Source organism: Rhinopithecus bieti, unplaced genomic scaffold, assembly GCF_001698545.2.
Source record: "Rhinopithecus bieti isolate Rb0 unplaced genomic scaffold, ASM169854v2 scaffold_3878, whole genome shotgun sequence".
Taxonomy (NCBI): Eukaryota; Metazoa; Chordata; class Mammalia; order Primates; family Cercopithecidae; genus Rhinopithecus; species Rhinopithecus bieti.
In genome coordinates, this window is record NW_016805059.1 from 3,735,049 (window position 1) to 3,749,402 (window position 14,354).

Consider the following 14,354-nt stretch of genomic DNA (forward strand, 5'->3'; position numbering starts at 1 on the left):
CAGGCCTACAAGATGCCTGAACTGTTTATTTCACCAGCCAGTATTTTTCATTTTCTTCCTGAGGCTGAATTTCAAAACTTTAGAAGTCTATACATACTGCATTTAGACTTTCTATATCCAGAGAAAGGAGCTGAGAGCAGAAGAGGTCAGGCCCCGGGGTTGGTTTTGGGTGGGAAAAGTGGCAAAGATTTCTCCGTAACAGTCTGTGTCAGTTTTCTAACAATTAAAATGCCTTTAAGCTCTCCATCATCAAACTTTCCTCTATGGCATCTGTGACAGAAAAACACTCCTCTTTCACATACATGACACCAGCGGGGAGCAGAGGGAAGGGAGTGGGCAGAAAGGAGCGGACATTACACAGGCACAGGCCACATTTTTAATTCATCCAGAAAAAAGGATTTCTGATTTAGTTTAATGGCAAGGAGTTGTATAAAACTATAACATGTTCTGCCTCTTCCTCAAAGTGAGTTGGGCTGAATTTTTGTGACTGGAAGCATTTCTCACAATGGTGAATTAAGCACTATAAAAAATCAAATCAATCCCATCTCTATGAGTAGCATAAGACCTGCTTCCAGGAATCTAGGGATGCCCACATTCCATACACGCCCCCTCCCCCCACCTGGACATGGCCAGTTCCTCAGACAGCTACATGGGAAGAATAAAACCCTTCTGTCAACTTTTTTGGGGAGTGAGGGAGAAGTGGTGCTTAGGGGAGATGTGGGATAGATATTTTTTATTCCTCCCCCACTGTCCCATCCCCCCACCAAAACCTACACACATACACTCAGATGCACCTGCACACCCATTTTAAAGAAAGCTTTTCCTCCCTGTGACTACAGGATCCCAGCATCCAGCCTCCTTCAGGCTGCGAGACGATGCCAATTAACGGCCCAGATCTAACTCATCAACATACTACAGAAGGCTCTTGTGTTACCTCACAAGCTGAGGGGACAGGGGCAAAGAAGTGGACTCTCATGGGGGACTTGCTGTTTGTCTTAAGTCCAATCTATTCAGCAATGCTCTCGGGTCCGGGGGCTGGGAGAGGTTCTGTGGACACTTGTGGCAGACGAACTGATGGTCCTAGCCCATTGTGGTAAGCAGAAAGTGACTGAATGGGGATCAAGCAGCATCTCTCGCAAGGTCACTGTGGCCTCGGTTTCTAAACACCTTAGAAAGGCTGGAGTCTAGCACAGCCAGTGAGCCATCTTCTCTGTGAGAGGCCAGGAACGGAACATGGTGCGAGGAAAACACAAGCCCAATGACACATTGGTCTCGTACAGCTGAACCAAGAGCACCTCTCCCTCTCTTGGAGTCCACAAGGGAGACTGTCCCATTCCCATCACAAAGATGAAGACTTCACTTTGCTGAGGATGCCAAGCCAGTGAGGTGGGAAGGCAGCCAGAGACACTGCAGCCCACCTGTGACGCCGGCTTGGGACACAGAGTATGCCAGAATAAAATTCTACAGTCCTCACTGCAGGAAAGAAAGAGAGTCCTTGCAGAGAGAGCAAGGAGCACAGGTGACCTGCCCAACATGAGATCAGTATGAATTCAGTGCCGCCTGCTGAGCAAGGTCCCAATCCTTGATGCTGAAGTCTTTGCTGCCGTTGACAGCTGAGAACGCTGAGGGTAGACACAATGTCGCCATGCTCATACTTGCAGAACTTGCTGACGATAAGTGGCCGGTTCTCATCCACCTCCCACAATTCACCAGCACCTGAATCAGAAGCCGCTATGATACCTCTCTCCTCCACCCAAGTAAGGTCAGCCACTCTAGCCTCCATTTGGGCTCCAGCAGAGCAGAAGCTTTCTTTGGGGATGGCACAGGGGTCCTTAAAAAGGCAGAGGGGGGCGGGCGCGGTGGCTCACGCCTGTAATAACAGCACTTTTGAGAGGCCAAGGCGGGCGGATCACGAGGTCAGGAGGTTGAGACCATCCTGGCTAACACGGTGAAACCCCTTCTCTACTAAAAAAATACAAAAAACTAGCCGGGCGTAGTGGCGGGCGCCTGTGGTCCCAGCTACTCGGGAGGCTGAGGCAGGAGAATGGCGTAAACCCGGGAGGCGGAGCTTGCAGTGAGCCGAGATCGCGCCACTGCACTCCAGCCTGGGCGTCAGAGCGAGACTCCGTCTAAAATATTAAAAAAAAAAAAGCCAGAGGGAGCCAGCCCAGCAGGGACCACTGAGACTGGAGGACCGGGAGCCCCCATGGGAACGGTACCGCGCAGCTTCCAACTACTTTCCATGCAGGCCGGTGCGTTAGGGATCGGTAGGGAAGACGCATTTCCTTAGGCATCTCCATGGTTCCAACTCCAACCTGGATTCTGCTCTGGTAGCAACTCCCACGTGCTGCACTGTTTGTTTTTGGTTGTTGTTGTTGTTTTCCCCTTGATAGTAGCCATCCTAATAGGTATGAGATAGTATCTCATGGTTTTAATTTGCATTTCCCTGGTGTTTAGTAGTGCTAAGCATATTTGTATGTGCTTATTGTCCATTTGTATGTCTTCTTTGGAGAAATCTCTATTCAAGTCCTTTGTCCGTTTTAAAATCATGTTGTTTGGTTTTTTTTAATTGGTAAGTTGTAGGATCTCGTATCTATTCTGGATATTAAACCCTTATCAAACATATGATTTGCAAATATTTTCTTCCATTTCATTCGTTGCCATTTCATTCCGTTTATTGTGTCTGTTGATGCACAATGATGAATTTTTATGTAGTCCAGTTTATCTATTTGTACTTTTGTGGTCTGTGCTTTTGGTGTCAGGTACAAAAAATCATGGTCAAATCCAGTGTCATGAAGCTTTTCTCCGATGTTGTCTTCTAAGAGTTTTATAGTTGTAGCTCTTCAATTTAAGTTTTTAATTCATTTCGAGTTAATTTTTGTATATGGTGTTACTTCCGGGTCCAACTTTATTCTTTTGCGTGTGGATATCTGTTTTTCCCAACACCATTTGTTGAAAAGACTGTCCTTTCCCCATTTACTGGTCTTGGCAGCCTTGTTGAAAATCATTTGACCACATATGGATAATTTATTTCTAGGCTTTCTATTCTGTTTCATTGGTCTATATGTCCCTTTATGCCAGTACCACACTATTTTGATTACTATACCTTTGTAATACATTTGGATATCGGGAAGTGTGAACCCTCCGAAGTCGTTCTTTTTAAGATTGTTTTGGCTATTCTGGGTCCCTTGAGATTCCATGTGAATCTTAGGATGGATTTTTTTTTTCTGCTTAAGCAAAAACATTAGGATTTTGATAGGGATTGCATTAAATCTGTAGATCACTTTGGGTAGTATTGACATCAAAGTTGCCATTTTTGGTGATACAGGATCACTCTTGATTTCAGAATTTTATCCATAGTTGACAAAAGAGATAAGGAAAACAACCATATGTAATGAGTTTTCAGAGATGTGAATATCAAAATATCAAAGAACATTCACTCTGTGTCCTCAGCTCAGGAGTCAGGCTTCTAGTTTCCTTTCTAGAACTCATTCATCTTTTTTACCCCAGCCTGCCTTACTTGTAACAGAACTGGATATGAACATTCCTGTAAGAGCGCTTACCAAATTTTCACTAATTGACAGAAATTCAACATGTGAAATGTTTTAAGCACCCACACTACTTTCAGTTCCAGAGAAAAAGGACTTTTGAGATGATAAGTGGCAAACAACATGCCCACTCTAAATGTAAACTCCGTCCCTTGCTTTCTACAGCAGTAGGCCTTTACCTCCAAGGAACTTCACATTGTCCACTTCACATTTGATTTTTATTTCTTCCTTTCAGGTTTGAAAATCTCAATCTCCTTGGCAAAGCTAACTTTTAAATATATCATTATGAGAGAGCCTAATTATTTTTTAGAAGCTTCATGGTCATTTATTTTTCTTAAGAGCCATTCATTTACCTGTTTCATTCACTTAGATTGAACACCCATCATGATTTTCAAAGTCATTTTGAAATAATGGAAACCCTGCCCAGTCCTTTAAAGGAAAGAGCTTACTTTAACAGATTTTGAGGGGTATCCTAGCAACCAGTCCATAGTGAAATTTATCAATTTCTTAAAGGGAATTTGCACTAAATCCATGAAAAAGACACTTCAATTTTAGTTTCTTAGGTCCATCTTTTCTACATTGTTCCAGGGATTGGACTTGATTAGATATCTTCACTTTTGAGACTTCATTTAATGACCATTAAAAACATAGTTGATGTTCTTCCACTCAGCGTAGCTCCTTTCATGGCATTGGACTCTACCTGACAATAGATAGATGGATACATAGAGAAATATTTCTAAGTTGTATAAGTATCCCAAAACTTAGTGCAAAATTGAATATATATTTGTGCTTTTGTTCTTATTTCTGTACATGGAAAACTGCAAGGCAAAATCTTGATCCCAAGAAAAGCCAAGGCTTGGAAAGCATATTCCTTCATGCCAATCTTGGCTTTGCTGGGTGCTATGAATGAAAGAATATTTATTTGGTCATGCTTTCAGATATTAGTTGTTTCCAAGCTGCAAATTTTAAAAAATAATTCTGAACACAAATCAAAATAAAAATTTTCCCCAGGTATGTAGACAAGTCAAGCATGAAATAGCATAAACGGAGTATACATGCTGCAAGTAGGATTTAAAATTGAGAAGGCTATTAAAATTAAATAGCATTAACAATTCAACTCTAGATAACCCAGGAATAATGCCTGCATAGAAAATTCATATGGGTGAGCGAGACTTAAGTCTTTTTGCTATCTTGAAAAGCAAAATGAAATTGTTCTGTGCATTGGTCTATGGGATTTAGAATTCATGCATTTTTTACAATACAGTCATTTCATGTTTGGCTAGATAGAAATGGACATTTGTTTAAGGACATGCAGGTATAAAAAGTATATACTTGTTTTAATTAGTACTATGATAATTTAATTATAGGGAGAGAATTTACATAATTCAGCTGGCTAACTAATGTTTCCTTGATATGTGCTGGTGAAAAAATGAATACTTTAAGCATTTAGTAGCTGATATTTACACTGATAGCCTATTTCTGGCACAATACCCACTAACAGAGTTTGAATTTATATAGAATATTTTTCCTTTCAAAATATTAGGTATTTGGCCAGATGCAGTGACTCACTTGTAATTCCAGCACTTTTGGTGGCTGAGGCAGGTGGATCATTTGACATCAGGAGTTTGAGACCAGCCTAACTAACATAGTGAAACCCCACCTCTACTTAAAAAAAAAAAAAACAAATTACCTGGGCATGGTTGCTCATGCCTGTAGTCCCAGCTACTCAGGAGGCTGAGGCAAGAAAATTGGTTGAACCTGGGAGACAGGTTGCAGTGAGCTGAGATCACACCACGGCACTCCAGCCTGGGCGACCTCTGTCTCAAAAAAAAAAAGAAAAAGTATTTAATAAAGATTTGTTTTGTTTATTTCACCATACTAATTATTCTTTACAGTATTTTTATCTAAATGTACTCTGAATTATTTAAAATTTTATTCTTTCAGTTATTCTTTGAGCTCTTTTAATATTACTTTTGCTTTTTTCATCATGTTTGCTTATTTTTTATTTGTTGCATCTATTTTAACTAGTTAGTTTGAAAGATTATTGTTCTTAAACATTTGATCCTTAGCTTATTGAATCCTGCTTTATTTGTTTTCCTTTATCTTTGGTTTCCTGAAAGGAGTCAGGTTATTATTAGTTTTTGTTGGCAACAAGGAAGTCTGAGACAGGGTGACAGCAGCAGCAAGGGCTCACACCAGGGAGGTGGGAAATGTTGGAACCCATCCACTTCCCTGGTATGGTCCTTCTCCTTTGACTTCTCTCATCCCCAAGGCCATCAGTGTTGATTCTCCAAATAATCTTAGCTAGGGCCATTTAAGCATCCCCCACAGGCTAAGAAGCCTTTACAAGGCAAAATTGTCTTATTTATTCAAACAGCACACTTGGATTCCCATCACCTTAGGCAGTCCTCAATTCACAACTCCCAGAACAGCAATTACTGACTGAATAGCTGTATGCTGACTTTATGCCCTATATCTGTTGTAAATTGGTTGTTTGGAACTCAGGAAGCATTTTCCAGAAACATTCCCATTCTTGTGTCTGGGTTCCTAGGTCAGTTGGCAAAAGCCCAGGGAATCTAAACCAGTCTGACTGTTCCCCTTTTTTCTTTTATTAAAAAAAAAAAAAAAAAAAAAAAAAAAATTTTAAAATACTGAAGTCTTTTCTGTATATATTTACAACAATCCCAAGGAATTGGGTTTTTATTGAGTAAGTTTTAAGCCACTCCTTCCAGGGTTAAATGAGGTAGTGGGAGAAATAGATAGGGATGGCAAAAATGAGCACAGAATGTGAGCTGCAGTCTCAGATGGCTGTTCCTGGAGCAAATGTGACAATTGGAGAGTAATTCCAGCACAGGGGACTGAGGACAGTGGAGGCAGAGATAAGCACAAACACTTGCTGAGTGAAACTATCAAATATGTGGGGCACTTGGGATGGGAGTATGGACACAGAGACCAATACATGTCTGTGTTTTATCTTCAACAATGCTAAACAGATTTGTGAGCACCTCACTAAAATGGACTATGTGGGAGATCCTCAAGAGAGTATTCCAGAGAGTAAGAGATATCAAATGGAAATTCATGGTGTAGAACTTATCATTACTAATAGTTTTACTCTCAATCTTGATGACCTCCAAACAGTTTTTCCTTAAGATCTTAAATTTCTCAATCTGCAGCTCTCTACTGCCACCATGGTGGCAGGCATTCAGCCACTGAACTGGAGAACTGAATACTGAAAGAAGCCAAGACTAGCACAGTGGTGTTGTAATACCCTTAATTAAAAGAGAAAAGCATTAAATTACATTAAAAACAAAATCGTGGGCTTTTGTTTTGTTTTGTTTTTCATTTTCTTGAATGCTGATGATTAAGGAGAGGAAAGTCTAATTAGAGGAGGATAGAGAGATTTGGAATGGGACTTGTGGCTGCTTTCAAGTGCTTTGAAAGTTGGTGGCATTGATTCCTTTTGAACTTTTTTCTTTTCAATGTTTTTATGGGTAAGTCTGGATCATTGCCCTCCAACCCTCCTGCTCTTCCCTCACCACACACACAATCTTTTAGTTTGGCTCACAAATGAAACAAAAATGGAACAATAAATGAGAAATAAGAAAGGTGGATTCCTGAGATAAAGTATCAGAGAGGAAGAAAGTGAAAGGGATCAAAGGAGATATTGAGGGGGAAGATTTCTCAAAGCAGAACTGAGAGAGTAAGGAGAGAGACAGAAAAGGAGATGAGAGCAAGGGAGAGAAGAAAGCAAGGGACAAAGGGAAAGCGTAAGGCAGGCAGAAAAAGGGGGAGAGAGAGGTGCAGAAATAGGAGCGCAGGAGATTCAGTGAGGATCTGATGTTAGCAATTTCAGATGGGGCAGAGAAACTTTTGATCTCACAGTTCTTTTAGCTAGTGCTGCGGACCTGCAAGTGCTTAGTTTAGATCAAAGAAACCTGGAATCAGAACAGCTTAAGGACTTCATTCTTAACTCAGGCTTCACGTTAGATCCACCCAGGGAGTTTTAAAAGCCACCTAGACCTGCCTCACCTCCAGAAACAGGGACCAATTGACCTAGGGAGTGGCTCGGATGTCAATATTTTTTAAAGTTAACTGGGTGGTTGTGATGCCCAGTCACGGTTGAGACCCTAGGCAGGTCTGGAGACATCGAGGCAGTACAAAACTGGCTTTGTGTGCTTGTGGGATGCTGTTTGTAAGCTAGTTGTCACCCTGAGGAGCTTGTCTACATCTAAGTACTTTTAAAATACTAGCTATTCTAACAAAAGAGGACCCCTGGGGTGCTCTCCTGTGCTGAACTATTTCTAAGGAGTATGGGCTCCACAAAAGCCATGGATAACCTGAAAAAATATAGCATCTATGATAATTATCAGATAGGTTCTTTCAACCATATTATTCTTACATTATAAATTCTTTCATTCTTTTTTTTTCTTGACACAGAGTCTCACTGTTGACCAGGCTCCCAGGCTAGAGTGCAGTGGCGTGAACACGACTCACTGCAGCCTCAAACACCCAGGCTCAAGCATTTCTCCCACCTCAGCCTCCCATGTAGCTGGGACTACAGGTGTGTGCCAACATGCCCAGATAGTGTGATCTGGCCTTCCAAAGTGTTGAGATTACAGGCATGAACCATCACGCCTGGCCAAAATATTTCTTTGTGAAATAACTTGTTCCTAGTCCTCTTTTGGTGGCTCTTCTGCTGCTCAGATATACAAAGAAAGAAAGCTCTTTTGCTTCCAACTGTCAATTAATATAGGCAAATTTCTCAAACATTCAAGAATTTTGCAGCTGGTCAATAAAAAAATTACTACAGCTGGATTTTTAAAGCAGGGGCCAAGAAATTTGAAAGAAAAGATCCTCATTAACTAGGATATTATCATCTTTGTTAACAACTACTCTTTAATGAGCACCTACTGTGTGCCAGGCATCATATTAGGTGAGTTAGAGAGGAAATGTCATTTCATGCTGACTACTCTCTATCTAAGGTTTAAATGTTGTTGACAGTGATTACAAGAGCTAATCGAACATTTAAAGGAGTTTTGTTCACATTCCCTGAGAAGTCATTACAGTATAATGGCAACTTTGTCTGGAAGTTAGAAACCTAAGAGACCTATTCATTTCTCCAAGTTGTGGCTCTTTTATTATTAAATGTGTTCAGACTGCATGATTTTGTAAGTTTATGAAAATCATGGTAACAATATGTAGTTGGATAAAACTACAAGCTGTTGGGTGCAATACTGATTTATTTCTGGTGCTTTGCAATTTCCATTTCCATTATAAATGTCATTATTTTCATTCTCACTCAGCTCCCTTGTGAGGTAAGCAGTATAGATGTCACCTCACCGTTTCTCGAAGCAAGCCTGGGAATGCTATTTTTTCTTAAGAAGTACTACAAAAAGGGCAGTCAGTTTTTTTTTCTTTCTTGCAGTGTGAAGCAGTGGGAAAAGTAATTGAAAGGTTCTATGACTGCTAAAACAAATATACAAAGAAATGTAAAAGCTTGACTTTTTCACTATGCATTGCAAATATTTTACAAATTTTCATTTTATAGAAGAAGAAAATCATGTGAATTGTTTCTCTCTAAAGTACTCTCCTTCAAAAGGCAGTTCAGTCTCCTAGCAACCAACACTTCTCCAAATGAGAAAAATGTCTGGAGGAAAGGAGACACTACAATTACACAATGAATAGAGCAGAATTCTCATGAGCCTGGAAGAGACTCATAAAGGGCATCTTAGCCCATTTCCATTTTCCCAGTGTCAGTTTTGGGGATTCTCAGAAGCTCCAAACAGAATCACCAGCAAGGTCAAATGTAGTGGCTTACCTTATGCCTAGGCTTGGTACTGGGGCCTCTTCCCTCCCACCCCTCTTGGAGCTTTGCTCTTTATAACCTTAAGAGTAAAATCCTCTGGAGTAGTGCTGTTAAAAATGGCAGCTACTAGCCTCATGGTTTGAGGGGGAAAACCAGTATTTTCTCTTCTACACCCCCAACAACACTTCTGGTCACCAAAATGTGTAGAGCTTTTTCCTATGACAAGCAATTCTCCAATTCTCTGAGGACACCAACTGGATGTCCTGCAATTTAACTCAATTCTGACACCATTTACCTGGAGATAGCATCTGATCCCACAGGTTGAGGACTCAGTCCCCCAAGAAGGTCCCCCACTTCAGATGTCAATCACAAGTAGTGAGCCCCAGGTTTCCCATAACTTCCGTTTGACTTAGCTAATAATAACAGGTCCTCTCTGGCAAGGGCAGCTCACGGAACTCAGGAAAACAGTTTACTTACAAAATTACCAGTGTATTACAAAGAATACAATTTAGGTACAGCCAGAGGGAAGAGATGCCTTGGGCCGAGGTACGGGGGAAGGGATGTGGAGCTTCCATGATCTCTCTGGGCCACTCTCTCTCACAGCACCTCTCCGCATTCACCAACCCAGAAGCTCTTCAAACCTCATCCTTTTGGGTTTTTATGGAGGCTTCATCTTGTGGGTATCATTAATCAAATCGTTGAGCACTGGGATCAACTCAACTTTCAGACCCTCTTCCCTTCCAGAGGTGGGGGGATTGGAGCTCAAAGTTCTGACCCTCTAATCACATGGTTGGATTCCCCAGCACCCATCCCCCTGTCCTGAGGCTGTCCAGAGCCCCCAGCCACCAGTCATCTCATTAGTATATAGAAAGACATGATTGCTTCAGAGATTGCAAGGGTTTTAAGAGCCATGTGCCCAGAAATGGGGAAAGAAGACCAAAATATATATTTCTTATCATACCATACATGGCTATTTAAATTAAAAGACTGAAATTTTAATTACCTAAAATTAAATAAAAAAGCAGTTCCTCACTCACACCAGCCACATTTCAAGTGTTTAATAGCCACATGTGGGTAATGATTGCTATATTGGACAGGTCAGTTTTAGAACATTTCCTTCATTCCAGAAAATCCAATGCTGCTCCAGAGGCTGCTCTGGAGAGCGCCCACAGATCAGATTTGGATGGAGAAATTTCAGGTAGAAAGGGTTTGGTTGTATGAGGGGCATTGGAATTGCCTCTCAGAATTTTACTTTCATCCTTAGATTTTTCTCACCATATTTACACATTAGTTTTTTTTTTCATATAGTCCCATCCAATTGAAAAAGGAATTTTGAAAACTGGCAAGTTAACATTATGAATGCAACTAAGAGTTGCAGAGGGCAAGAACGGGAGAGGACAAGTACTTTGGGACAATCATGCAATTGATGTTTTCTGTAAATTTAAATCTGAAAGTTTATGGTACGAGTAGGAGCAGCAGGTCACTAACAATAAAATTCTACCTCAAGATAAGTTGATATGGGATAGTCTGAAAGTCTTAGACATTGTTGTTTTTTATTCCATTTTCGGTTTGCATTATTTGGCCAGCACATGAGCAAATGCTGGCATTCATGTTTGGGAATGAATACGAATTTCAAAAGATAGAACAGGATTTTCTTCTGGATTTCCTAGTCTTCTCTTTTTCAACTTATACACCACGTTGATAAGCTGCTTTGATGCCCTATGCACATGAAATAACTCAGTGCTTTGGAGGAGAAGATGAGGCAGAACTGGACTGTGGTGGTCCTGTATTCTGAATCCATCTGGACTGAGACCTTGAGAGGACCTGGGTATTAGACATCGGTGGAACCACCGTTGCAAAATTATGACAGCAAGAGAAATCTGACATAGTTGATTCCATCTTGCTTCTAACTTCAGAGCATTCCTCAGTCATCTCTGGGCATAGGCCAAGCTAACTTTGGAAGGAATTTAATTTATAATTTAACCTTAAAGTGAAGATGATAATACCCCTTCCCAAAACTAAACTGCCTTTGTAAAACTGAAGAAAAGCCACAAGGTTAGGATCATGAGAAAGGGTCCCGAATTCTGAGAAGACGTAGATGTAATTAAACAATAACTAACCATTGTTCCAGAGGTCACAAGGTTTGTAACTTCTCCAATTCCTCCTATAGATAACATCACTATTTGTAGAACCTAAGATTGGCCTTTTGAGATGTTTTTCTGAGGCGTTTTTTCTGCATTTCTGATGACTGGCTGTCTCCACATACACCCTCATGACTCAGCCAGTCCTGTGGTCCCACCCATAGGTAGACTCAGTGCATGGGACCATTTTCCACACACCTATAATTGCTTCTTCAACTAATCAGCAGCACCTATTCCCTAGTCCCCTGCCCACCAAACTATCCTTGAAAAACCTTAACTCTGAGCCTCCAGGGAGACTGATTTAAGTAATAACTCTGATTCCCTCTTGACTGGCCTCCTATGGATTAAACTCTATCTTTACTGCAATGCCATGATCTTAGTGAATTGATTTTGTCTGTGTAGTGGACAGAAAGAACCCACTGGATGATTACATAAGGACCCATCAGTAAAATATCCAGCTCAGGCCACTGCCAGCACAGATCCCCCAAATGGAGCCTTAGCTCCTACATGGCTGTGGGAGCCAAGCAGTCAATATGTGCCTGTCAAAAATGGATGCTCTTATTCTCTTTTCTTTTCTTTTTTTTTATTATTGAGACAGGGTCTCCCTCTGTTGCCCAGGATGGAGTGCAGTGGTACAATCAGAGCTCACAGCAGCCTCAGTGTCCTGGGCTCAAGTGATCCTGCTACCTCAGCCTCCTGAGTAGCTGGACTACAGGCATGTGCCACCACACCCAGCTAATTTTTGTATATATATTTTTGTAGAGATAGAGTTTCACTATGTTTCCTAGGAGGCTGGTCTTAAACTCCTGGGTTCAAGCAATCCTCCTGCCTCAGCCACTCGAAGTGATTACAGGTGTGAGCCATCACACCCAAACTGGATGCTGTCATTTTTGATGGCACTGTTTGTTTTCCTGGAGGGAGGGGCATCCATGAATGCTGTAGCGGAGAACTCAGCTGAATCCATATATCATTCGTCAAAGAAACTTCACATCACAGGTTTTAATTTTAATTCCAGGACTCTCATAGTTATGTCCACATTTATAAAAATTTATTCTGTGCTTCCACAAAGCAGTTCTAAGTTGTATTTCTTCCTCCATAAAGTGAACATTATTTTTTAAGAAAATATTTTTACAGATAAGTCTCTGGAAGTCTTAATTTTAGAAAATATATGTCAGCTTGAGAGGTGAGAATAGAGCAAAACCAAGAGACACCTGAGAATTTGACTTAGTGTATAGAAGTGTAGCTTCCTAGGAAATGGCCAAATTTAAGGACTCTGTGATCTCTTGTACCCACAGGGTGCTGGGCAAGACATGATGGAACAGCTATGCTGAAAGGGAGGATGTTTACTGACATGCTCAGGGAGTGATATAGCACCCACATTCCTGCCCAAGGGGAATCAATCCCAAATGAGAATCCAAGCCAGAATTGATCCACAGCACTAGTGAAGGTTTAAAACATTGCTCTTTCCATGTGGCTGCAAAATACAGAAAGCAGATCATGGCAGAGAAAAAAACATGCACAGAGTTGGTTGAGTGTCTAAAAGTTTCAGGGTCATGATCTTCTTTCCTTAATGACTAGAGCCAGCAGCCAGCAATCCAGAGCACAGTGAAGCAAGCAAAAAACACCTTCCTGGAAATCAGTGAATAGATCATAATAAAAGGGGAAGCATTTTAAACATTCGTTAGACTCAGATTGGTAACTTTCTTTATTTTTATGCAAATCAATCTGCAAGCCCTATTTTGGCCCAGTGGTAGAAAAACAACTTGGCCAATTCAACAAAACTCAATTGCTTCCGGTTTGAAATACAGTCAGGTCAGAATTTAAACTTAAGAAAATATTTCTGGGGCCCTCTTGCTTCACACACACACCTAGACATCCACTCATGTTCTTCCTGCGTCTGAAATCTGAGGCGTAGCTGTTTTTTTCTACTGTGGTTTATAGTATCACACCATCCACTCTGAAACTGCTCTCCTAGAGCTCTATACAGGAATTGGGGCATGGATTTCCCAAACTTTTGAATACTCAAAACAAACTTAGGGGTTCAATATTGCCTCGTTCTGGAGCTAGATGCTGGGGATAAGGTATGGATGGGGAGGGGCAGTGAGTCAACATTTTATTGGTATCTAAATGCCTTTGCTCTCTCCTTTCTTTTCCATCCTCCCTCCAGTCCTCCAGGGACAGCTGCTGTCTGTCCTCGGTGTAGAGGGAAACTGTTTACACACATGTACATTCTTCCTCTCCCCGTGACTTATAGCATGCCCAAAGCCTCCAGTGCTCCACTGTCTAACTCTCTGGAAACACAAATCTTTGTCTCTCTTAACAAAGCCAGCCTCCTGCAAATGAATGCCTTGCTTTCTTGTTTGTTATTTGTGTTAGAGATGGGCAGAAATTAATTTAGCACTTTAATTGATGTCTTTGTTGTAGGTTTTACCCACCTTCCTCCTGGGAACAATGAATGCTTTTGATTAATTGTGTGCCAATCCCAGAGGCTACTAGAAACTACTAGAATCACAGGGAATGAAGAAAACACATTAGTTACAAGGTCAAATATAATGCTATAATGATGATAATGGTGATAACCATCATATGTTGAGCTTGTATTATTTGCCATGCACTGTTGTGAGATCTTTCCTTGTCTCATGTAATCCTCAGACCAATTCTGTGAAGTAGACACTGTTCCTATCATAAATTTTTTTTTTTCTTGAGATGGGGTCTCCCTCTGTCACATAGGCTGTAGTACAGTTGTGCGATTGTGGCTCACTGCAGTCACGGCCCTCCTGGTTCAGTGATCCTCCCCCACCTCAGCCTCCTGAGTAGCTGGGACTACAAGTGTGCACACCCATGCCTGACTAATTAAAA

General features: G+C 41.1%; 1 pseudogene; it reads right to left on the reverse strand.

Moving 5' to 3' along the window:
* Window positions 1-1,006: 1,006 nt before the first annotated feature.
* LOC108528990 (methylosome protein 50 pseudogene) overlaps window positions 1,007-14,354 on the reverse strand; it is a 17,987-nt pseudogene continuing 4,639 nt past the window's right edge.